Raw genomic sequence first — 20,994 nt, forward strand, 5'->3', positions numbered from 1 at the left:
ACGAGGATTTCTCTTGATCCTCAGGTCTCTCTCCCCCTCTTGGCAAAATGTACACAGCAACACCCAACAGCTCTCTCTTTCGACACACTGATTAAAGCTTTTCAGGAGTGTGTGGGGGAAATAAATGATTTGGCTTAAAAAAAAAAAAAGACATTTATGAAAATAGAACCTGCTAGTATAGCAGGATTTCATTAAAAAAAAAAAAATAAAAAAACCAACCATATAAAGCACACATTGGTTTCATTCTGTCAGAGCTGACACTCTACCTGCACATAATTGGGTTTGTGAATGACAGGTTTCCAAGGAAGAAGGCAGGATCTCGGGAGCAGTGATCCCACATTCCCCTTCCTTCCCTCCCTCTGCCCAGCAAAATCCCCTGCAACCCCCTACCCAAAAGTTGCAGCTATTAATGCATTTGCCTCCACATTCAGGAGCCATGATCTGCTTTTGCACACAATACTGGTGGCCAGGTGGAGGCTCTCTTTTTAACTATCTCAAAGTATTCTTGTCATCTGCGCCCATGACCACAGCATTTGAAGAGTAACTAATTTATGCTAATTAACTTACATACCATGCGGTGGTGCCGTGGAAGGATTCATTATAAATGGCCTGGGTGTGTGTGCGTGTTGGGGGGGGGGTGGATGTCTCATCTTGGAAATGTTGACAGGTTATTTACAACACTGAACCCTGGAACCACAATGTCTTGCTTTGTGTGAGAGGTGATAAGATGAAGGCAAAAAGGGATCCTCCTTTAGACTGTGATTCTGACAAGTTCACGTCCTAAATGGCAGGATTCTAGATTCCGATGTCACTGTAAACATCATTAAGACCTTTAAAAAAAAAAAAATCTTTCTCTCCTTCCCCCTCCCCCTCCCTTTTTTTTAACGAGAGGAAAATAATTTTCACGGAAGAACTCCTATGTGAAAACAGAGTTGCCCAAGGTGATGTGAGGGAAGGAGGCAGACCTCTCTCAAGCTCAACCTGCTTTCCACACTCCAGGCATTTTGGTCCTAAGGTCCCAAGGGTCCAAAGACACAAGTTTGGAAACCAGCATACATCCCTTGATGGCTCAAGGTCATTCCCAGCACTTAGCAAGATGTGAAGGAGCTGCTCAATATTTTAATAGATGATGGAAAGACAAAAAAACAAAAACAAAAACAAAAACCAAAAAAAACAAGCTCCTCACGGCTTTCAAGACAAACAATTCCTAATTGTGAAACTCTATCAATAATTGTTCTACTCATGGGAAACTGTAAATCTGGTTGCCAAGACATGACACGGAGATGCTTACAGAGGAGTGGGGTCACCCAGAGACCCAGATCTGAGAGATCTGAGACCAGAGCCCAGGAGAGCATTTCTGCCAGCGTCCCAGATGCACGCTTGGAGGACACTCTCTGTCGCTGGCCTCCAGTTAGAAGGGAACACCAGGGTCAGGGTGTGTGTTTTACCAACATCCTGGTAAAACAGGTCTCAGGAGCCCTGGGCAACGTCCATTTTTAAAACTGCTCCAGGGAACCTATGCCGATCCCTCCCGACTGCCATGTCACTGAGCCCACCTGGCACTCGGCTGGGCACCCGGGGGGGGCTTGCGTGTAAAAGGGTGCTGGACAGGCACCACCACATGAGCCACCAGAGGGGTGTCTCACTTCAGCCCCACCATCTGTCCCATATGGGTCCCAAGTTCGTGGCCAGATCAGGTCCAGGTCATTTTCACGCAAAGGATCCAAGGGCAGACTGCTTAAAGGGCAACAAAGCCCCAACACACGGTAAATGACTGATGAGGAACACGAACACTGGATATGTGGTAATGTGGCAATGCCTCAGGCAGCCGAGATCAGGTGTGGGAGAATACACTTTTGTTAAAGACAAAAGGGATAAAATAACCCAAAGTCTTCCATAGCTTTTTGCTACAGAACGAATGTGTCCTCGCTGTGTCTATTCTCCCATGACTCCAGCTCATTGTAGACAAAAAAAAAAAACCAAAACTCTTTTTATTCTTAATAAGAGGAAAAGGGGAACCCTTTTTCTCCTTATTATAAAGTCACTGCTTCCTTATCCTTAAAAAAAAAAAAAAGTAACACACAGTTGATGTAGAAAAGAATCAGGAATTGCAGATAAGCAAGAAGAAAAATATTTCAAAACACTCACAATCCCAGGGATAATCACTGTTAAACAGAAACAGCTGTTGGTCGTCTTTTTCTTTCGTGTTAAGAAACTGGAGACCAGATTTTATTCTGTGTCCGCCATCAGCAAGTACCAAGAGACAAGACTGGCCTGGAATGACAAGGCATGAGCCAGAACACCCACACACGTACACACAATCCTCTCAGCAAACAGAAGAGCATTATTCAATCCAGATAAGTGGGTTTGTTCTGAGCGGTGCCCTGTAACAGGATTAGAGAACTTATTTACGTAGCATGGAAGATGCCAGCAACGTGGGAACTGCATATGTATTTATGGGCATCACAGAGTTAAGTTAGGTCCGTCAGATAAAAAACATCTGAAAACCAGATTTCAACAGCTATCGACTTTCAATTTTCTGTGCAAGTGGGGAGAGATGGGGCATGGGTAATTTAAAACCACTAAGCCTTGGCTCTGAATTGAGTCTTTGTACATCAGTCACATACTCTCAATGCTGCGGCAACTTCCATCGCTTCAAAACCACCTGGGGGACCCACCCTGGGCAGGACGGACTCAGGAGGAGCTGGGCAGGAGCTCGACTTTCTCAGTCTGCTCGGCTGCCCAATTTCTTCAAGTTTCCCATGACAGCATCAGCTTCTCACACGCATGCAAAGCACGAGCCTAAAATGAGGCGAACGTTGTTCTGAGTTCACTGTCCCGTGGGGACGCCTCTCTTGGGTGTTGCTGGGAGGTAAGTAAGCATGTCGGGAGAAGAGAGTTTTTACTCTCCCGAAGTCGACCAGTAAAGAGACAGTGGGTATCAGCAGAAAAGGCGCTGCCATGCTGTGCTTCAAGTAAGTCAGTAAGAACCGCAGGTGGGGTCTGCCTGCCCGAAGGTACGGTTGAGCTAATCATGTTGCGAGTAAAGCAGACTGTCAAAGCTGAGCTGTGACACAGAATGCCAGCTATTGCCCCGCAGCGACCACACAATGATATAACCCGCACATGGGGTTTCTGTTCCCACCTTCTCCATCCTTCAGGAAACACACGTGGAGGGTCAGAATGGCAGAAATGAAGGCAGGCAAGAGATCCATACGTGGTGGATGGCCTGATGAAGTGAGGATATTCCAGGAGGTAAACTACCCCCAAAGGAGAGTTCTGACCGCCAGGGGCTGGGCTCCTACCTCTCCACTCTGACATGTGCTTTGCGACCGGAGGATGCCAGGAAAGGGTGAACACAGTGGCTGCACCACTAGCATCATTTCCACCACTAGCATCATTGCTCACATTTACAGAGGATGTAAAATGTTCATATTATTTAAAAAAAATTTTAATGTTTATTTATTTTTGAGAGGGACAAAGTGTACATGCGTGCATGAGGGCAGGGGAGGGGCAGAGAGAGAGGGAGAGAGAATCCCAAGCAGGTCTGTGCTGTCAGCACAGAGCCTGACGTGGGCCTCAAACCCAGGAACCGTGAGATCACGATCGGAGCTGAAGTTGGTCACTCAACCGACAGAGCCACCGAGGCACCTCTCATATCATTTTTTTGTATCGTTTATCTCATTTGCTCATTCTCAGCAGTGCTGTCGAGTTAGCCTTTTAATCCACTGACCAGAACCAAAAATCAAGGCTGTAAACTCACCCATGACTTCACTGAAGTTGGACAGATTAGAACCTAAGTCACCTGACTCCAAGAAGAGTGATCTTTCTAGCACCTCGTTGTAGGCAGCGTGGCGAAATCTTCCTTCTTTTTTTTCCCACACATCCTGCCCTCCACCTGTCCGTTCATACATCCGTATCAGTCCGTCGATCCAACCTTCCCACCAGGCAAGCAGACCACAGGGAATGAGGTCCGCAGTACGCAGGGCACAGTACGAAGATACTGGGCACAGAGCAGCTTTGAAGACATATAATAGCTTTAACCTCACGGAGCTTAGGGTCCAGGGAGGCAGACAGAAAACAGGCAGGTGAACAAAGAGGTAAACCCGCCACGTGTAGATTGCGGTAAGTGTCATGATGGAAACAAACAGGGGCGTGAGGAAGAGAGGGGTTGAGGATGGGTCAGGACAGGCCTCCCCGCTCAAGTGACGTCTGAGCGGGGCTCAGAAGACAGAATGTGAGGCAACTCCGAGAGAACCCAGGGGGAGAGTTCTGCAGGTGGAGAAAAGCAAGCACGAAGGCCGTGATGAGGGTGAGGGTGCTCAAGAAGCCCTCCTTCCCCCATCGCTGTCTGCAGCCGTGACCGTGACCATGACCGAACCGGATGAGCGGCTGCCGGTCCCAGAGCTGAGGCACAGATGTGAAATTCAGAGGATGGCACCACCTAAGTGGGTGCAGTCAAGTCCCTCCGTTCGCCCTCATTCCCTTCCCCTGGAAATTCCTGTGTCTTCCTGCCTCCATAGCCAGACACCAGCGTGTCCTGACTGGCTCCTTAACTCTGTCCCCGGAGCCACGATGCTTTGCTTTCCCCGTTTTGGCGAACACTCAGGCTGAACGAAGGACCCAGGCACGAACCCTGACACTCGCCGTGTCTCGAAGCAAGATTTCTAGCTCTGTGAGAAAGGAAGAATGGTTTCCTAATAAACACGGAAGCTACAGGGCGAGACTGTGACAGGGCCAGCTGGGTACGAGGCTGGTATGTGCTCAGAGCCAAGGCCATGCTGCCTGGCTCCCTCCAACGCCCTGCCCTCCGCCCGGGCTCCAGCGGCTCTGGCCATCTGCACCAAGAGGAGCTGCTCTCTGCCAGGCACTGCCGGACTTGGTAGAGGGCAATTTTCAGCCGCAGCGACTTCCTCTTGTAATATGTCAATTCACATTTCCACGAGCAAATATACGGAGCACTCTCCTCTGAATTTATCTTGTCATTTCTGACACATTCCCTTTTATTTATTTATTTATTTTTAAATTTGTAATGTTTTATTTATTTTTTGAGAGTGAGAGATGGGGGGGAGGGGCAGACAGCGAGGGAGACACAGAATCCGAGGCAGGTCCCAGGATCTGCGCTGTCACCACAGAGCCCGACGCGGGGCTTGAACCCACGAACTGTGACTTCATGACCTGAGCTGAAGTCAGATGCTTCACCGACTGAGTCACCTAGGTGCCCCTGAGCCATTCCCTTTTAAAAATAAGCCCTCTGGATGGCCGTAGAAAAACTTATTGTGAACATGTCTTACCAAACTTTGGTTTAGGGGTATGATGTCTCAGTATCTGAGGGACAACGTCTGAGATTGGCTTTCCCCAGAATCAGATTCTCAGGAGGTATCTGAGCATAAACAATTATGGGGGGACGATCCCCAGGAAAGTCCTAACAGGAAAATGGGAAAGGGAATTGGCGAAGGGAAACATGCCAAAGTAAGGTGAGGTCACAAGCAGCTGCGGCTTTGGACAAGTGCGACTCATTTCGGTCGAGGAGCGAGGGAAGATGGTTTAAAGCCTTCCTTGGAAATGTTCCACGGGAGAGTCCAAGAGGCAGAGGTGCTTATCCACCAATTACCAACAGTCATTGGGTAAGGACCCCTCCTGGGGCCCTTTGGCTAACCCACAGGCCAGACAGGAAGGCTGCAGCTCTTGCTACAGCAGGAACCATGGGTCACAGTAAACTGGGCTGGTGAGTGCCAAGAGGGGACAAGGAGACACCAAAAATGTCTGCTGCAGGCAGCTTCATTTATTAAACAATAATTCCCTGAACATCTGCATACTATACATCCCGATAGGTATTGTGAGGAATTAAAGTAAGCCAACAAACGAAAACAAAAAACACCCACAAGAGTCCCTTTGACTGGGACACAAAGATATGCTCACAAAGAGCTGAACCGTATGCATCAAAGTGCAGAGTTCTTTGCGGGGATAGTGAGGAGAATGTCCTTGTTTCCAGGAGGTACATGCTGAAATATGATGAGGTAAAGGATGACATTTGTAATTTATTTTCACATGGTTAAGCAAAAATATTCATACCATACATATGTACATGTTGGGGAAAGAGAGAAAAAGTAGCAAATGTGGCAAAATGTTAACAGAGACATCTAGAAGAACGTATGGAAGTTCACTGTACTATCTTTTAACAACTATGCAACACGGCAGTTTTTCAAAATAGTAAGTTTCAAAACAAACCAGCTAGAAAGTCACTGTCTGTGACTTTGCTGTAGGTCAGTTATTAACAGAAAACCTACCATGTGCCAGGCACCGTGCGACAGAAAGCTCCTAGTTACCGAGAGGTCAGGGAGGGCTTCCTTGAAGAAGCTGGATTTAAAGGTTGCCGAGTAGGAGGTTGCTAAGCAAAGAGAGAAGGAAGGAATATTTCCGACAGGTGAATAGAAGGCATGGAGGTGGGAGAGAACAAGGTGTCATCGAGGTATGGAGAGGACTCAGAGGTGGCCGCAACAGGGCGGCTAGAGAATTACGCACACAATCCTTGGGAAGGCGTTTTAACTTCATTGTAAAAATGTTCCCTGGCCAGTGAGGAATCTGCCCGGCAAACACACAGCTAGCTAATTCAACATCATAATGAGTACACACAGTGAGCCCTCAGAGGAGAAAGCTTGGCCATGGATGGTGTCTCCATGGCAACAGTGCTACCTGCACATCACTGCATCCCCAGGAAAGGCTATGGGTATCTCGAGCAGCTCCGATTTCCTTATCTGCCTGTCAGACTCGCTACCCTGCAAAGAATAAACCAAGGTAGACGGAACAGTTACTCTTTCTGGAAAAAATTCTTCGGCTTCACTTTGTCCACATGCTAAGTGTGGTTTTATGACACGTATGTTTTGCTTCATTGGTCATTTAGGAGAGCACGTTCCAAGAGAATTTCCTTTCCCTGTGAGTCCTTCAGGAGAACAGTTTGTGAGGAAATCACTGCAAATGAAGTCTCACACGCACCTTCAGACTTCATGGCAAGGACTGGAAGGCTCCAGAAAGTATCTCTTTGTGTGTCTTCCCCTTCCATGCTATCTGCTGAAGTACTTGTTTAGTTTCTACCTCCCCTGTAGAAGAAGTTGGCTGATCTCAGGAAGACATGATCTGAGAATGAAATATTGCCGAAGTACTTAAAGTCAGTGCATGGTGCAATGGCTTAAGATCTTAGAATCTGGAGGCACAATGACTTGGGTTCAAACTTGCCAGTGGGATTAAAAAATGAATACATACAGCACACTTTGTGTCGTGAAGCCTGACGATGTATGTGCCAGTATATCACACCCTATGCTATGCAGAGGGATTTAAAATAAAAGAAAGAAGTCATGGTCCCTGTTCCCTGGAAGTCGATCTAGACCCTACTCATGTATTCCAGTGAGGACAGAAGAGAGATCAACAGAAACCAGACGGGGAGCAAACAGGTCATTTCTACAAGTCTTTATTAAACACCTACTATATACTTAAAGCTGTGCTGGACTGAGCAAGGTAACTTGATTACTGTCCTCACCAAAGGATTACTTACCTTTAGCATGCTTTTAATATTTCAAGGTCATGCAAGTGACTTTCTTTTCTTACCAGGATATATTGAGGTAGAACAGGTTATAGATTAAATTACTGACCCCAGGGACTAATCAAGCACTTTAGAGCTTACCATGCATTTTCAATTTCGGTAACTCTTTTAATTACCTTTCTGAACCTCTACAACGGTAGTCAGAATAGCATGGGCTATTATTGCCCTTTTATAAAAAAAGAGAAGCTCAGAGAAGCCATGTACTATGGGTGTTACTGCTCAGTGCTGGGGTGTCTAGAACCCCAAATAATTTTTTTCCTGAGCCAGGGGAACAAGAGTCCATTTGGTTCCATTTCTAGGGTATGATTTCCCCAACTTTTCTATTTAAGAAAGTACTTTCTGATTGTATGCTGGGCTCTATGCTAAGCACCTTCCATACATTCCTTATTCAATCCTCAGAGCGCAGTATGAGATGGAAATTATTATTATCCTCATTTTACAGATGGGAAAACCAAGGCTCAGAGAGTACCTGGAACTTACTCACGCTTCCACAGCCAGGAGATGATGAAAATGGAAATGCAAACGTAGATCCGTTGGACTCCAGAGCCCTTCACCGAACACCTGAATGCCTTTTTGATGCCCTTTCAGACTGACTGCACTGGTCCCCTAATCCATGTAAAACAAGTTGTGCTTTTCTCCCTGTTCACATAGAGGCCCCCAAATCACTGGCAAGTCATAGGAAATTCTTAAGTGGCTGCTTATTAATAACATTTTCAGTTTATATTAGGCTGCCTTTCATCCAGGGGAACTCAGCCAGCTGCATACACAGAGAACCACTGAAATCCAGCCATTTCTGGTATGGCTGTGGGCCAGCTGGCAAGAGCATCCCTCAGGGGCTTGGCTTGTGGGGATTCTGGCAATGGTCACACCCTTCAAAACTTGACAGGGGCCCTTTAATATCCGTGCTGAAGGGCTTGAGGCAGAAACTTCCCAGAAATCCATGTTCCTCAGTGAATGGGGCCAAAGGCTCAAGACAACCCCAGCAGATTTGGGAAACAAGAACATCAAGAAATTGGGTGTTTACCAAATACCGACGCTGGAAGTAAAGCCCCGCGATTCAGATTGAGTTAGACACAATAGGGAAAGACTTTATTTTCAGGAGAGACCTGGCTTCAGTCAAGTCCAGGGGAAAAAACAAAACAAAACTAATTTCTCAGGGTTTCCCACAGGGGGGCGAGGCAAAAATGGCAAGATGCTGACTTTCCTTCTATGGAAGCTGGATCTATGGAATGGTTTTTGTGGTTTTGTTCGGAGCCACAACTCGTTTCCTCATTCTGCAGCAGCAAGAGGACTGAGGGAAGTCCACAGAAAGAAAATAACATTTCCTAGTTTCATATTTTATTGGAAAAAAGCCCTTGATGAATTGAATTCACATGGTCTACAGGAGTAAGGGTTGGAAAATACTTAAGAACTGGTTGTATTCAGATTTTAACAAAGTGATGGGTGAAGGACATATGCCCCCTCGACGTACCCCCAAGCCCCAAAGTCTACAGGAAATAGCCACGCCCACACACTTTTGGCCTAGTTGTTACCATGAACAACGGTCCAGACTGTGGACTTCCTTGGTGGATGGGATGAGTCTCAGTCATCTCTTCACTAGCTCTTCTCACTATTCTAGCCTTTACTCTCCTGCCAATTCACCAGGACCTCCTTCCTGGGCTATTGTAACAGCCTACTTCTAATTCCCTGCTTCCAGCCCTTCCTTCTAGAATCTATTTTCTACCAGCTGTTTGTTTTTAAAAGGAGGGAGATAACACTCAGCTCTCTTGCTTCAACTGCTGGCTTCCCAATGCAATGAGAATCCTGGCCCATAAGGTCCAGTATAATCTGCCCCCTTCCTCTCTCTCTAACTTCATTTTGTCCTACTCTCCATATTGTCTACTGTGTTTCAGCCACGCTGACCTTTTTTTTAAAAATTTTTTTAACATTTATTTATTTTTGAGACAGAGAGAGACAGAGCATGAACGGGGGAGGGTCAGAGAGAGGGAGACACAGAATCCGAAACAGGCTCCAGGCTCCGAGCTGTCAGCACAGAGCCCGACGTGGGGCTTGAACTCACGGACCGTGAGATCATGACCTGAGCCGAAGTTGGCCACTCAACCGACTGAGCCACCCAGGCGCCCCCACGCTGACCTTTAATGTGTCTTCTGAACTTGCCAAGACCATCCTCCTCTTAGGATCTTTGCGGTGGCTATTCCTCTGCCTGGAACATCGTTCCCTCAGCTCTTTATGAGCTGGCCTACTCTTTACCAGTCACGTCACTCAAAGTCACCTCTAACAAGGACCCTACAGAGAAAAGCCCTCTTCCCCTTCTCATTCACTGACTGTTCTATTATCCTTCAATTTTTTTTTTTTTAACATTTGTCACTATCAGAAACTGTCTTACGTGTCCATGTGTTCATGATACTTTTCCTACTCTAATGTAACTTCCACAAAGTCAAGGAGGTTATCTTGTGTCAAGAACAGTAAGCAGTCGATAGGTATAGTTCTTTAAAATTTTGAATCCCTAATGCCCAGCGCAGAATCTAGCTTGGCAGCTCTCAACCAGAAGGCTCTGAACCCTTCATGGGCATGCAAACCAGATGTGATCGCTGTGTAAAGTTTTCTTTTCTTTACACTTATTTTTTTTGCAATAACTGAAAATGTATATTGTTACAAGGATGCCATAAATGTAGACTGTGAGTCTACTACACTCATGATCGGTAGGAGATCATCAAAACCATACCAAAGACACACTGCCTTTTTCCTGGATTAAATGAAAGTATTCAAAGAGGAAGGCAAAGGTGGAGAAGAGTATATTTATTGTCAAGAATGAATGAGAACTGTACCATAGCTAGAGTGTAATGTAATTCTGTGAAGTGCATTGCAGAATGTCTAGTGTTTGGAAGGACACCTTGGATATACTGAAAGACTGAAAACCTCTGACTGAACCCAAAGCAAATATTCAAAAATTGTTCAACTGTCAAACGAACACAAAAAGGTCTCTGAAACACCTAAGAAACAAATACCGCCTTGGCCTTGGGACCTATGACAGCAGACCTCAATTCACCCATTTGCAGAAGGAAAGAGAACCAGGTAATTCTCCTGGCTGCACAGAGTTTAACATTAGCTCCTGGGCAGTCACGCAGAGAAGCGTTGTGCTTTCACACAGAGTGGGAGGATATAGTTTTTTTCAGTCCCATAGTAACCTTTAGAGATCTTCCTGGATGAGGTTACAACCATCTACCACCTACCATCCAGTTAATCTTTGGGGTTACTTTGTCATTAGGAATCTGATGAAAGTGGAGATCCTGTCCCTTAAAAAAAAACATAGACGTGTTCACAGAAATTTCTGCATTTAATTTCAAAAAGTTCATTAGTCTTTCCTGGTCCTTTGGTGCTCATGGATTGCAAGTTAAAAACACCTGGTCAAGCATAAAAGAACTTCTCTGATATTCCCCATAGGGCCAGAGACAGTGCCTTGTATCTTGCAGATGTTCTACTTCTCACTCTCTTTAAAAAAATAAAAAAATAAAAAAATAAAGAGCAAATGATATCATAGTTACCACTCAGGAAGCTGAACCTTAGCAAGTCAATGGTGCAGAATTTAAAACAACATTTAAGCCTGCAAGGGCAGACTGTGGTGGTGTTTAGGCAGCAGGTCAGGCCCCTGAAATGAGACGACAAAGTGCAGGGAAGGCAGGTTGAAGCTAGTCTGATCAGTCAAGCCCAGCACGTAGGCTGCTTTCCACCTATTCTCCTTTCAGAAGCCATTCGAGCAGGAACCTGAGCTCCTTCACCAGGAGAGGAATATGTGAATGCTTTGCATTTTCACACCACTTCCTAATGAGGCAGGTGTTTCAGAGGGGCCCAAGCTCCACAGGAAGCATGAGGGGCGGGTGGGGGCTCACTGTTCCAGTTGGTGGCAAGCATCGAGGCCAGACAGGCTTTCCAGGCCACTTCTGAGACGATAAACTCAAATGCAAGTAGTAGACTTCAACCGTAATTGAACTCCTGAACCGTGACGGATAAGCTATCAGGGAAGGGCTGGAACGCAGGGCCGGGCAGTGGCTGAGCCAAAAGCAGCCATTCCAGATGCACTGATCACCTAACCAGTGGCTCAACTGTCCAGTGGACGTCTATGGAAAACAGTTCACTGTTAAGTGGGTCTTCCCCCGGGAGCATCACAGCAGGAAAGCTGGATAAAGACCGCACACCACGGGCGATGGGAAGTGACAGGAACCTGAAGAAGCCTCACCAAATTAATCAGAACAACAGGATGCATGTATCCCAGGGAAACAAGAAAAAAGCCCTGTTAAAGCTTCAATTCACGGACAATTCAACTAATACAAACTTCCAATAGGGTAGACGTTGAGGGTAGGTTAAATCTCTTGGGCCAACTCCAAGGGATGGGCCCAGGCTGCCTGGTGAGCTGTGTTGAGAAAGACTCTGAGGTTTTGCTGGGGGGTGACAAGGAGAGCGCAGTATTTCATCAGTGGGGTCTGCAATGCACAGGGAGCCGGGCCTGGCGACACAGGTACCAGGGATTTGCCACACGAATTCTACGGTCGGGATGCTTCTGAGAATGGAGTTCAAACATGAAAACACATTCAAATAACTTTCCCCACTGAAGAAGATTTCCTCTATCCATCAAATAGAAGCTTCTGGGGGGAATAACAAGGAGGAGTGAGGGAAGAAAGCAGACGTCTGCTTATCCTGCCAGATCAAAGCCTGGTGTCCAGTGAGGTGACAGATATCAGAGCCAGAGAAAGCTCACAATCTCTTATGACTTCCACTGGAAGAACAAATTCCCTGGAATTCATGTTCAGGATCATAGTTTGCACGCCTGCCATGTCTTAAATCACAAGGAACCCTCAAATGGGTAACCCTGCTCTTCCTATTAAGGCAGAAAGGCGATGGGGTATATTGTCCAAAAATAAGACTGAACACCAACTTGGATTTAATTCCAAAAAACCAAAACTTTAGGAAACCAGAACCTTGCTTTCTCTGAATATCCCTCTTAGGTAATAAGAGGGGGCTAGTTGAACTACCCAAGACAACAGTGCAAACACATATGCTTTTCAAAACTTCACAAAGCATTTGACTTTAATTCATATAAAGTGGAACATTTTTTTACTTAAGACAAATACAACCTCACCTGGAAAACGCCTCACTGACTTCTTATAATTTCAGGGGCCCTGACTATTTAAATGGGCATACCAGAGAAATAAATACATCCAATAAATTTAATAAACACATTTAATATATTTAATAATTAAGTGTATTTGTTTCTATGATATGTTTGTGTACACACACACACACATACACGCACACACAAGTAAGTTCCAATATCTTTCACATCTATCATCCCTACAAGTTGCCAAAGTTCCAGAGTCAGATGGTATACATGCAAATCCCAGCTTGACCATCTACTAGCCGTGGACCTTGGACAAGTTGTGTGACCTCTCTGTGCTTAGCTTCTGTAGAATACAGATGATAACAGAGTATTATCATGAGTATTAAATAAGATACAGCACATACAATTGTGAGCACAATGCTTGGCACACAATAAGTAGTCATGAAATATTATTAATTATTTTTGTAACTCTGTAGGAGAATCTCTGTAGGAGCTAAGTGATTTCTTTGAGGTGTACTCGAATAAGGAATGATATAATTAGGATTAGAACCTGGGATTTCTGGGGGTGCCTGGGTGGCTCAGTTGGTCAAGTGTCTGACTTCGGCTCAGGTCATGATCTCATGGCTCATGGGTTCGAGCCCCGTGTCGGGCTCTGTGCTGACAGCTCAACGCCTGGAGCCTGCTTCAGATTCTTGCGTCTCCCTCTCTCTGTGCCCCTCCCCCACTCATGCTCTCTTTCTCTCTCTCAAAAGCAAACATTAAAAACAAATTTAGAAAGAACCCAGGATTTCTGAATTCAACTTTCTTTCCTGTGGAACACTCTGTTATAAAAATGGCTAAGAAGGCGCAGCATTGGCATCACCAGGAACCGTGTTAAAAATCCTGACTCTGGGGGGTGCCAGTAGGTTGAGCGTCCGACTTCAGTTCAGGTCATGATCTCGCGGCTCGTGAGTTCGAGCCTCGCATTGGGCTCTGTGCTGACAGCTCAGAGCCTGGAGCCTGCTTTGGATTCTGTGTCTCCCTCTCTCTCTCTCTCTCTGTCCCACCCCTGCTCATGTTGTCTCTGTCTCTCAAAAATAAAAGAATATTAAAAAAATAACAATTTAAAAATCCTGACTCTGGGAGCGCCTGGGTGGCTCAGCCGGTTAAACATCTGACTCTCGATTTCAGCTCAGGTCATGATCTCACAGTTTGTGAGATCGAGCCCCGCGTCGGGCTCTGCGCTGACAACACAGAGCCTGCTGGGGATTCTACCTGCTCGCATGCAGGTTTAATTAAGTAATTAAGTAGGTAATTGATTAAATAAATAAATTTAAAATGAAAAGAAAATCCTTTAGGGAAAACAATGCTGAGTCTGACTTTTAGCAACGCCCCAAGATGCACACACATTCAGCCGGAGCAACCTCACTGTCTGGCACTCTGCAGGATGCTTGCATAGGTGACAACCCTGGAGGACTTCTAGGAGTGAATGAGCAGCCCCAACACAGGGCAGGATCATGCGGACCCGCTTCACTAGCGTGAGGCCTCCAAAGGTCAGATGTGCCTCCAGGAAGCTCCAGGTCACTCTCTGCAGGGCCGCCGCTTCTCATCTTGCAGCACATATCCACAGCCCAGAGGGTCAGGTCCTGATATAAAGCCTGACCTTCAAGTTCTCTGTGCCAGAGCAACCGACGGTGCAAATCACATGCCTCCACCGACGAGGTGGAGTTTCGTTCGGAAAGTTCACACTCATCAAGGTCAGTGCTGGAAGAGAACTTATGGATTATTTGATTCAGGACCTCCCTTTTAGGGATGAAAGAACGGAAGCTCAGAAAGGCAAACACATATATTCTAGTTAGAACCTGATGTGCCTGCAACTGGGGATCAAAAGCTAACAAGGTTGGCCCCTGTCTACACTCCAACTGGGTTTGCCCATGTTTGCCTACAATTTCAGCACAGCAGAATTTCCCACCCTGCCTCTGGTCCAACAAAGGGCTGCTTCCGCTGGCCTTTAGCTTTTACTCCTCATCTCAGTGTCTTAACTGACTTTCCAACCAACCTCCCTTCTATTCTAAAAGCCACATTCAAAACGGTGTTCTGTTTTAGTCTCTTCATGGTTGCTTCTCATCTTATCACAAGATTAACTGAAAGGATTTTAATTTGAGAGCTAAATAATGAAATGTTCCTCAAATGAGGGATCCACAGAAGCGATCTAGAAGACAAAGAAAAAACACGTGCAGCGTATCTTACGGCAGGAAGTGTAAGCAGGTCCCAAAATAATGGACGTTACTTAGGCTTTGGACGATGATTATCCTGGGTTTGAATCCCAATTTTACTCTTTCCTGTGTAACCTTGGGCAAGTTACTTAACTTCTAGGAGTCTTGGTTTCTTTTCTAGGCAACAGAGCTAATAATATCTAGCTGCATAATTGCTGCAAGAATTAATGAGGCAAGGTATGTAAAGCATCTTATATGTCAGCTAGTCCACAGTAGGTGCTCTATCGATGACAGTTATTGCTTTTTCTACATATTCGCATAAACGCTAACACACAGACTAGAGACAGATACACAGACGCCCAAAACATTCTTACACGTACACTAACGGCTACTCTGAAAACCTATCTGACCCTGTGACCACAGAAAGTATGGTTGTTTCTCAGCTGAGTTCTGGAACTTTCCTGAACAAGCATCTCTGAGGACTCGCAAGTGATGAATGGATGCCAAGAAAAGAGTTGGAAAAATGGCATCCTGCCCAGTTGAAATGAAATGCTAAGAATTCCTGTCCTAGTTACTTTTAACCCTGGATGGGGCCGGATCACATTTGTAAGGTTTGATTTTACGAAGCCCAGAAGGGGTGGGCACTCTGGGGCCAGGGACGCTCCCGGGGTGAGCGATATGGAGGCTACTCAAGTCAGACATCCATCATGAGGCACAGAGAGTGCCATACTGTCAAAGGTACCAAGCTGGGCTCCAACCCTGTGCCATATTCCAAGGAGTAAATGATGCCTGTGATCCCTCCGGTGCCTCGGGATGCTTTACATACAGGAGCTCAAATCTAGGACCAGCAAGAAGGGGGATACCGGAAATCGCTATTTTTCTTTCCTCCTACGGGTTCACTCTGCTGTTCCGAGTGAGCACGACTCTGGTAACACTTTCCCATACGAGGCCAGCCCTGACTTCCTTGAGGCCCCCACTGCCAACTAGTGATGTTTCCGGATTCTATGCCCCCTCCAGGGTCATATCTCCTCATAAAAGTCTCAATCAATCAAGTCTCAACCAACTTGATTTTGACAGACTTTATAGCCACACACGTGCTGGAAGTTTACCATCTAGACCCACCATGGAGAGGCAGGTTCATGTTGTACCTGAAAACGTGCTCTTTTTAAATAATGCATTTTTCAAAATGGCCCGTGGTGCTTTGGTGGGAAACACATGCTGTGTTTAGCCACCAGTAGGGCTTGAGGATTTAAAATGGCTGCACTATGAATTCTATAGGACAGATGGGGAGAGGAATTTCTAGCTGAAGGAGAACAGAGGCTCCTGCCTTTGAGTTGCAACTTCACCCACGGGGAACCTTCAGCTTTACACTTTTATGGTGGATTGGAGACCGCTCTGATATTCTCTCAGCTGCTTCTGCATTCCGGCTGCTTCCCTCCTCCCCTCCTCCTAACCCTTCCATCTAGCCCCCCCCCCTTTCCTTGCTTCTTTCTCCCTCTGCCTTGTCCCCAGGGAAATAACAAAATGAGCAAGCCCCAGGCTTCAGACTCCGAACAAAGAGCTGCTCAAACAACAGGCCCAAGAAAAAAGAAAACCAAGTCTCCAAACTCAACTGACCAAGTCCGCAGCGAGATTTTGGAGGGCTTACCTTGTTGGAAACTCAGTGTGATCTTATCCAACATTTTCTCTCCTGCATCATTCAAACACACACACACACACACACACACACACACACACACACACACACACACACAAATTATAAAAACATGAACATTTCATTAAAAATCTTTACAGGTTGAGACAAGAGCAAAGCGGCAAGTACCAGTCATGAACATGAATGAGGCAAACACTTTCCCAGGGCCTAGCCCCAAAGCTTCTTAGTTTGTGACAGTTCACAGTCACCAGGACCTGGCTGATTTTTAAGTAAAACCATCAGGGAGAGAGGGAAGAGGGAATGATTTTTGAAGGGCCTTCAGACACAAAAGAAGAGTCCTCGGCCAAACGAAAGCCACAATTCTGTCTGAGGGACAGAACAGTGTCACTGGCGTGTGTTCGAAAACAACCGAGGGGAGAGAAGACCATGTCTTCAGGCTTCTGAAGACAGCCATTTCTGCTAATCTGCACCTGGCAGTGCAGTGGGGTGCTGAAAAGCTCCACTCCAACTCAGACCCTTCGGAACTGATGTGTGTAGAAGCAGCATTATACTAGGCACCAACATTTGTCACCGCTGTGTCATTTAAGGTAAGGTGTTTTCCCTCTGTGGTCTTCAGTTTCCTCCATCAAATGAGCACGTTAAGCTACTACCTCTCGCTGCTCACAGGTTTGGATTTAGTGGGAAATATGAACGTTACTGCTACCAGCAAGAAATAAAGTCCCAACACCTAGTAGGTACCAAGAATTGGGCAAGGACACCACAGCCACCATTTCACAGCCAGTGAGCTCAGGAGAATTGATTTCCTATTTTTACACGAGGAAACCAAAGTTCAGAGTGGTCAGGCAATGCTCTCAACACCACACACACCATCAGGAGATGTAAGGGAAATGGGCTGTTATCAAGATATAAATAGAATTCTCTCTGCAAACGCAACTTGACTAAAAAAACAAAAGAAACCAAGAGTGACCAGCTTCCAATTCTGAGTCTCCTGAGATTCCTCTGGCTCCTTTAATCATTCTCCATTTGTCTTGCAAACCCCCACACTGGAGCTCCATTTAACATAAATTTAAAAGATGTTCAGAAGAGAGGCTAGAAACAGCTGTCAAACTGTGCGACTACACTCACAAGTCTGGAAGAGACCTATTGTGTCAGCGGAGACCAGACAAGGGCAGGATGGCCTATTCCTTTCCGCTCACGGCACACCTCCACACTGGAGACACCCATATGGTGATATATATTCAGCCCTGGAACTTCTGAGGACCCAACCAGCAGCTGAAGCCCATAGCCAAAGGCCTCTCAAGATGGAGAAAAAAAATGCGAAGTGTCTGCACTGAAAAGAAGAAAGAAGAGGACCGCCTCTCACAGGCAAAGTTGGAACTGAAGAGAAACGCGCACAGAAATCCAGAAATACGTCAATTCCAATTTGGATCCCACAGCTTTCTGCATGTGACTTGTCAGCTGCCCAAACAGGAGACCTTCTTTAAGCATGCCTGAGCACCAGCTAGTGCTAAATGATTTTCATTGTACCATCCGGCCACTTTGAGTTCCGCAAAATCCGGCAGCCCTGGATGGCACCCCTTATTCTGTCAATCCCATCAGTAGGGTGCAAAGTTTCCTTGAGTGGGAACGGAAGTGGACATTACAGGAACTCGAGAGGACACCTCTTCTGCTAGCAACACCCCTTTGCAGACAAATGGATGGAAACATATTGCCTTTCCAGTGGACCGTTTTGTTTTTAGCAATGATGCTTATAATAATAAGGATAAAAAGGCAACAGTGGAGGCAGTAATGGCTAACATTTGCTGAACATTTGCCACGTGGCGAGCACCGTGCTGGGTGCTTTTTCTGTCATCTCCGTAAATCCGTATACCTGCCACACCACCTATAGGTTCTAGCGCTCTCCCCACTATACAGCCAGGAATCACTCCTCAGAGAGAGAGCGCTAAGTATCTTGGGTGCTGTCTGAATCCAGAGTCTGAGTCCTCGGTCAACATTATGCCGTCCTGCCTAACCCCTAAGCTCCTTTCTCATTCTTTAGGCTTCCATCAACGTATCTTCCTTCCTCCATTTCTATTTATTCCCCTCCACTGTATGGTGAACCTTCACAAACCTGCCATTCCAAACAATGCTATTTTATTAATTTTGGCGGCCCCATGACTATTTATAGGCCAAAATGCCCAAGGGAGCCTACATGTTTTAATTAAAAAAAAAAAAAGAATTTCTGAGGGGAAGGAGCATTTGATGGAAAGGCAAAACCTTTACAAGCACACGAGGAGCCATTAAATCCAAATTTCCAAAACATGGCAATTCTGTCAAAGTTGTGACTTACTCTGGAGCCCATGAGGACACTCATCCTGACCCATCTGTGAAAGCCATCAGCAGCCAATAAACCTTCTGGGGAGCAGGATCAGAGTTGCCAATTCGGCCTCCAGCAAGGAGGCCAGGCTGCTTCATTTAGTTTAAGTCTCACCGAGATGGTTTACAACACTCTCTGGGAAGAGATGTTCAAGCAAAGCAAATTGCAGCCTTGCAAGCTGAGGCTTTGGTCCACGGCAGTCCGTGCCGACATTTTCACGGCACACTGGGGCCCTCCCCTGACTGTGGTCATGGATGCACCGCCTGGAAGCAGAACTCTCTTGCCGGGGAAATAATATATGTGCCTAAATTATACAAGAGCCACGCTTGGACTGGCGGATGGCATCGCATCTGGTACAGATCACTTACCCTGGTGTGATTTGGCCCAGCCCAGATTATTTATGGTTCATAAAAGTCCCGTCAGACCCCAGCATATTCTAGGACCACACAACAATGAGTAATGGGATTAAAGATCTGGATTTCATCGCAAGACCTCCATGGCAGATTAGTAATGCTATGATTGGTTTTTGGGAAACCAAGAGTGGGGAGCACCAAGTATGAGCACTCCTCTAAAAACCCAACGTAGAGAACACAGTGAGTCATGTGTTTCAGCCCGGCTGTGCAGTCGTATTTGGGAGCTCTGTCACCATCTCTAATATGAAAGCACTGGCTAAAATTAAACGCGAATTAACCAAGCACCATTTCTTCACCTGGAAGTCTCAGCTAACTCCTCATTCCCCAGACGCTCTAATGGTTTCTGACACCCTGAGCAGAAACGACTACTGGGGATGAACACTACCAGGTGTTTGGTTTTTAAACCCTCTCCCCTTTTATTATTATTTTGCAAAGATAACTGCACTTCCTTTACAGAACGGCTGCTTCTAAAGCACTAAGACTGAAGCGTTTCTTCAAGACTCCCTACAGCTGTGACATGTCACTCTGCAATTGAGCTTTCTAATCAGCATAGAAAAGGTAAAAGGTGCCAGAGGACCACTAAAAATGTCACTTGACCAAGAGAATGGAGCTGTGATAACCTCTCCTAATGCAAACCATTTACATCCAGCCTTCTCATCCTCCCTAGAAAATACACAGTTGTCTAATACGTGAATCAGAACAAATTTCTTACCTATCTCCAGGGAGGATAAAATGCTCAGTCTTGGGAGAAGCTTCAACCAGACCCTCTGAGCTTGTCAATTGCCACAGTTCACTTTCTCCCCGGGTCTGGCTTCTAAGAACGCAAGCAGGACCGCAGGCAGCCAAAGCATCTTCTTCTGGAAACCCTCCTCAAAATCTAGACCCTTCCCGACAGCAGAAGCAGGCTCCAGCCCGAGCTGCTCATGGAAAACAGCACTGCTGGATGCAGACCCTGCTGGGCACCCACCAGGGGAGGGGAGAAAAAAAGTGTGACTTCTACCCTTCCTCTGGATCCGACTGTCTTCCAGAGAACCCAGCTTCTCAATCTGCAGGAAGTCACAGACCCCAGCTTCAGCGTCACCAACTGATCCCGAGCCAGACTCAGGGCGACCAGTCAGCTGGTCGCAGAGCCCAAGACACTGAACCAGGAAATGTGCAGCTCGGCCAAAAAAAAAAAAAAAAATACTAATAATAATAACTGTCGCTGGAGAGGCTGGTGGTGCCGGAGAAGTCGCTGTTGCAGTGCCCACATCCTCCGCATGCTAATGAAGCCGTGACGTCAGCAAGTCAGTCACGGCATCTGGACGTCCCGTCCCGCTGCCCAGCACCGAGATTTATTTACATGTAAATTAGCCTCGCCTTCCAAATCAATAATCCCCGAGCCAGGGAGAAGGGAAGAAAGCCTTCTCGGGATGCAAAGGCCCTAGCTCTGTAACCTCTGAAGGAATACAAAAATAACACCGGTAAGAAGAGAGGCTTTAAAGATACATGCCTTTTTTTTTTTTTTTCTTTTTTAAAGGCTGTGCTCTTATGTGCTGGGGATCAAATCTGGGCAGTTATCAACCTGAGCGCCTGTTTCAGATTATATTATGCACCAACCCAGGAGTGGAATCCTAGCTCGTCTTTTCCTCCCCCAAAACTGTGTCGAGTCTTCAAATGC

At 46.2% G+C, this 20,994-nt stretch overlaps 1 protein-coding gene across 1 annotated transcript in view; it reads right to left on the bottom strand.

The window, feature by feature from the left end:
• Nucleotides 1–20,163, bottom strand: part of PRICKLE2 (prickle planar cell polarity protein 2) — a 116,268-nt gene extending 96,105 nt beyond the window's left edge. The window contains exon 1 of the mRNA XM_047096902.1: nucleotides 20,047–20,163. The gene's annotated coding sequence lies outside the window, so the exon portion shown is untranslated. The remainder of the gene's footprint in view (nucleotides 1–20,046) is intronic.
• Nucleotides 20,164–20,994: the final 831 nt, after the last annotated feature.

The sequence above is a fragment of the Lynx rufus genome, unplaced genomic scaffold (genome assembly GCF_022079265.1).
Source record: "Lynx rufus isolate CCGP_SWC_20201006 ecotype Redwood Valley unplaced genomic scaffold, mLynRuf1.p SCAF_4, whole genome shotgun sequence".
Lineage (NCBI taxonomy): Eukaryota > Metazoa > Chordata > Mammalia > Carnivora > Felidae > Lynx > Lynx rufus.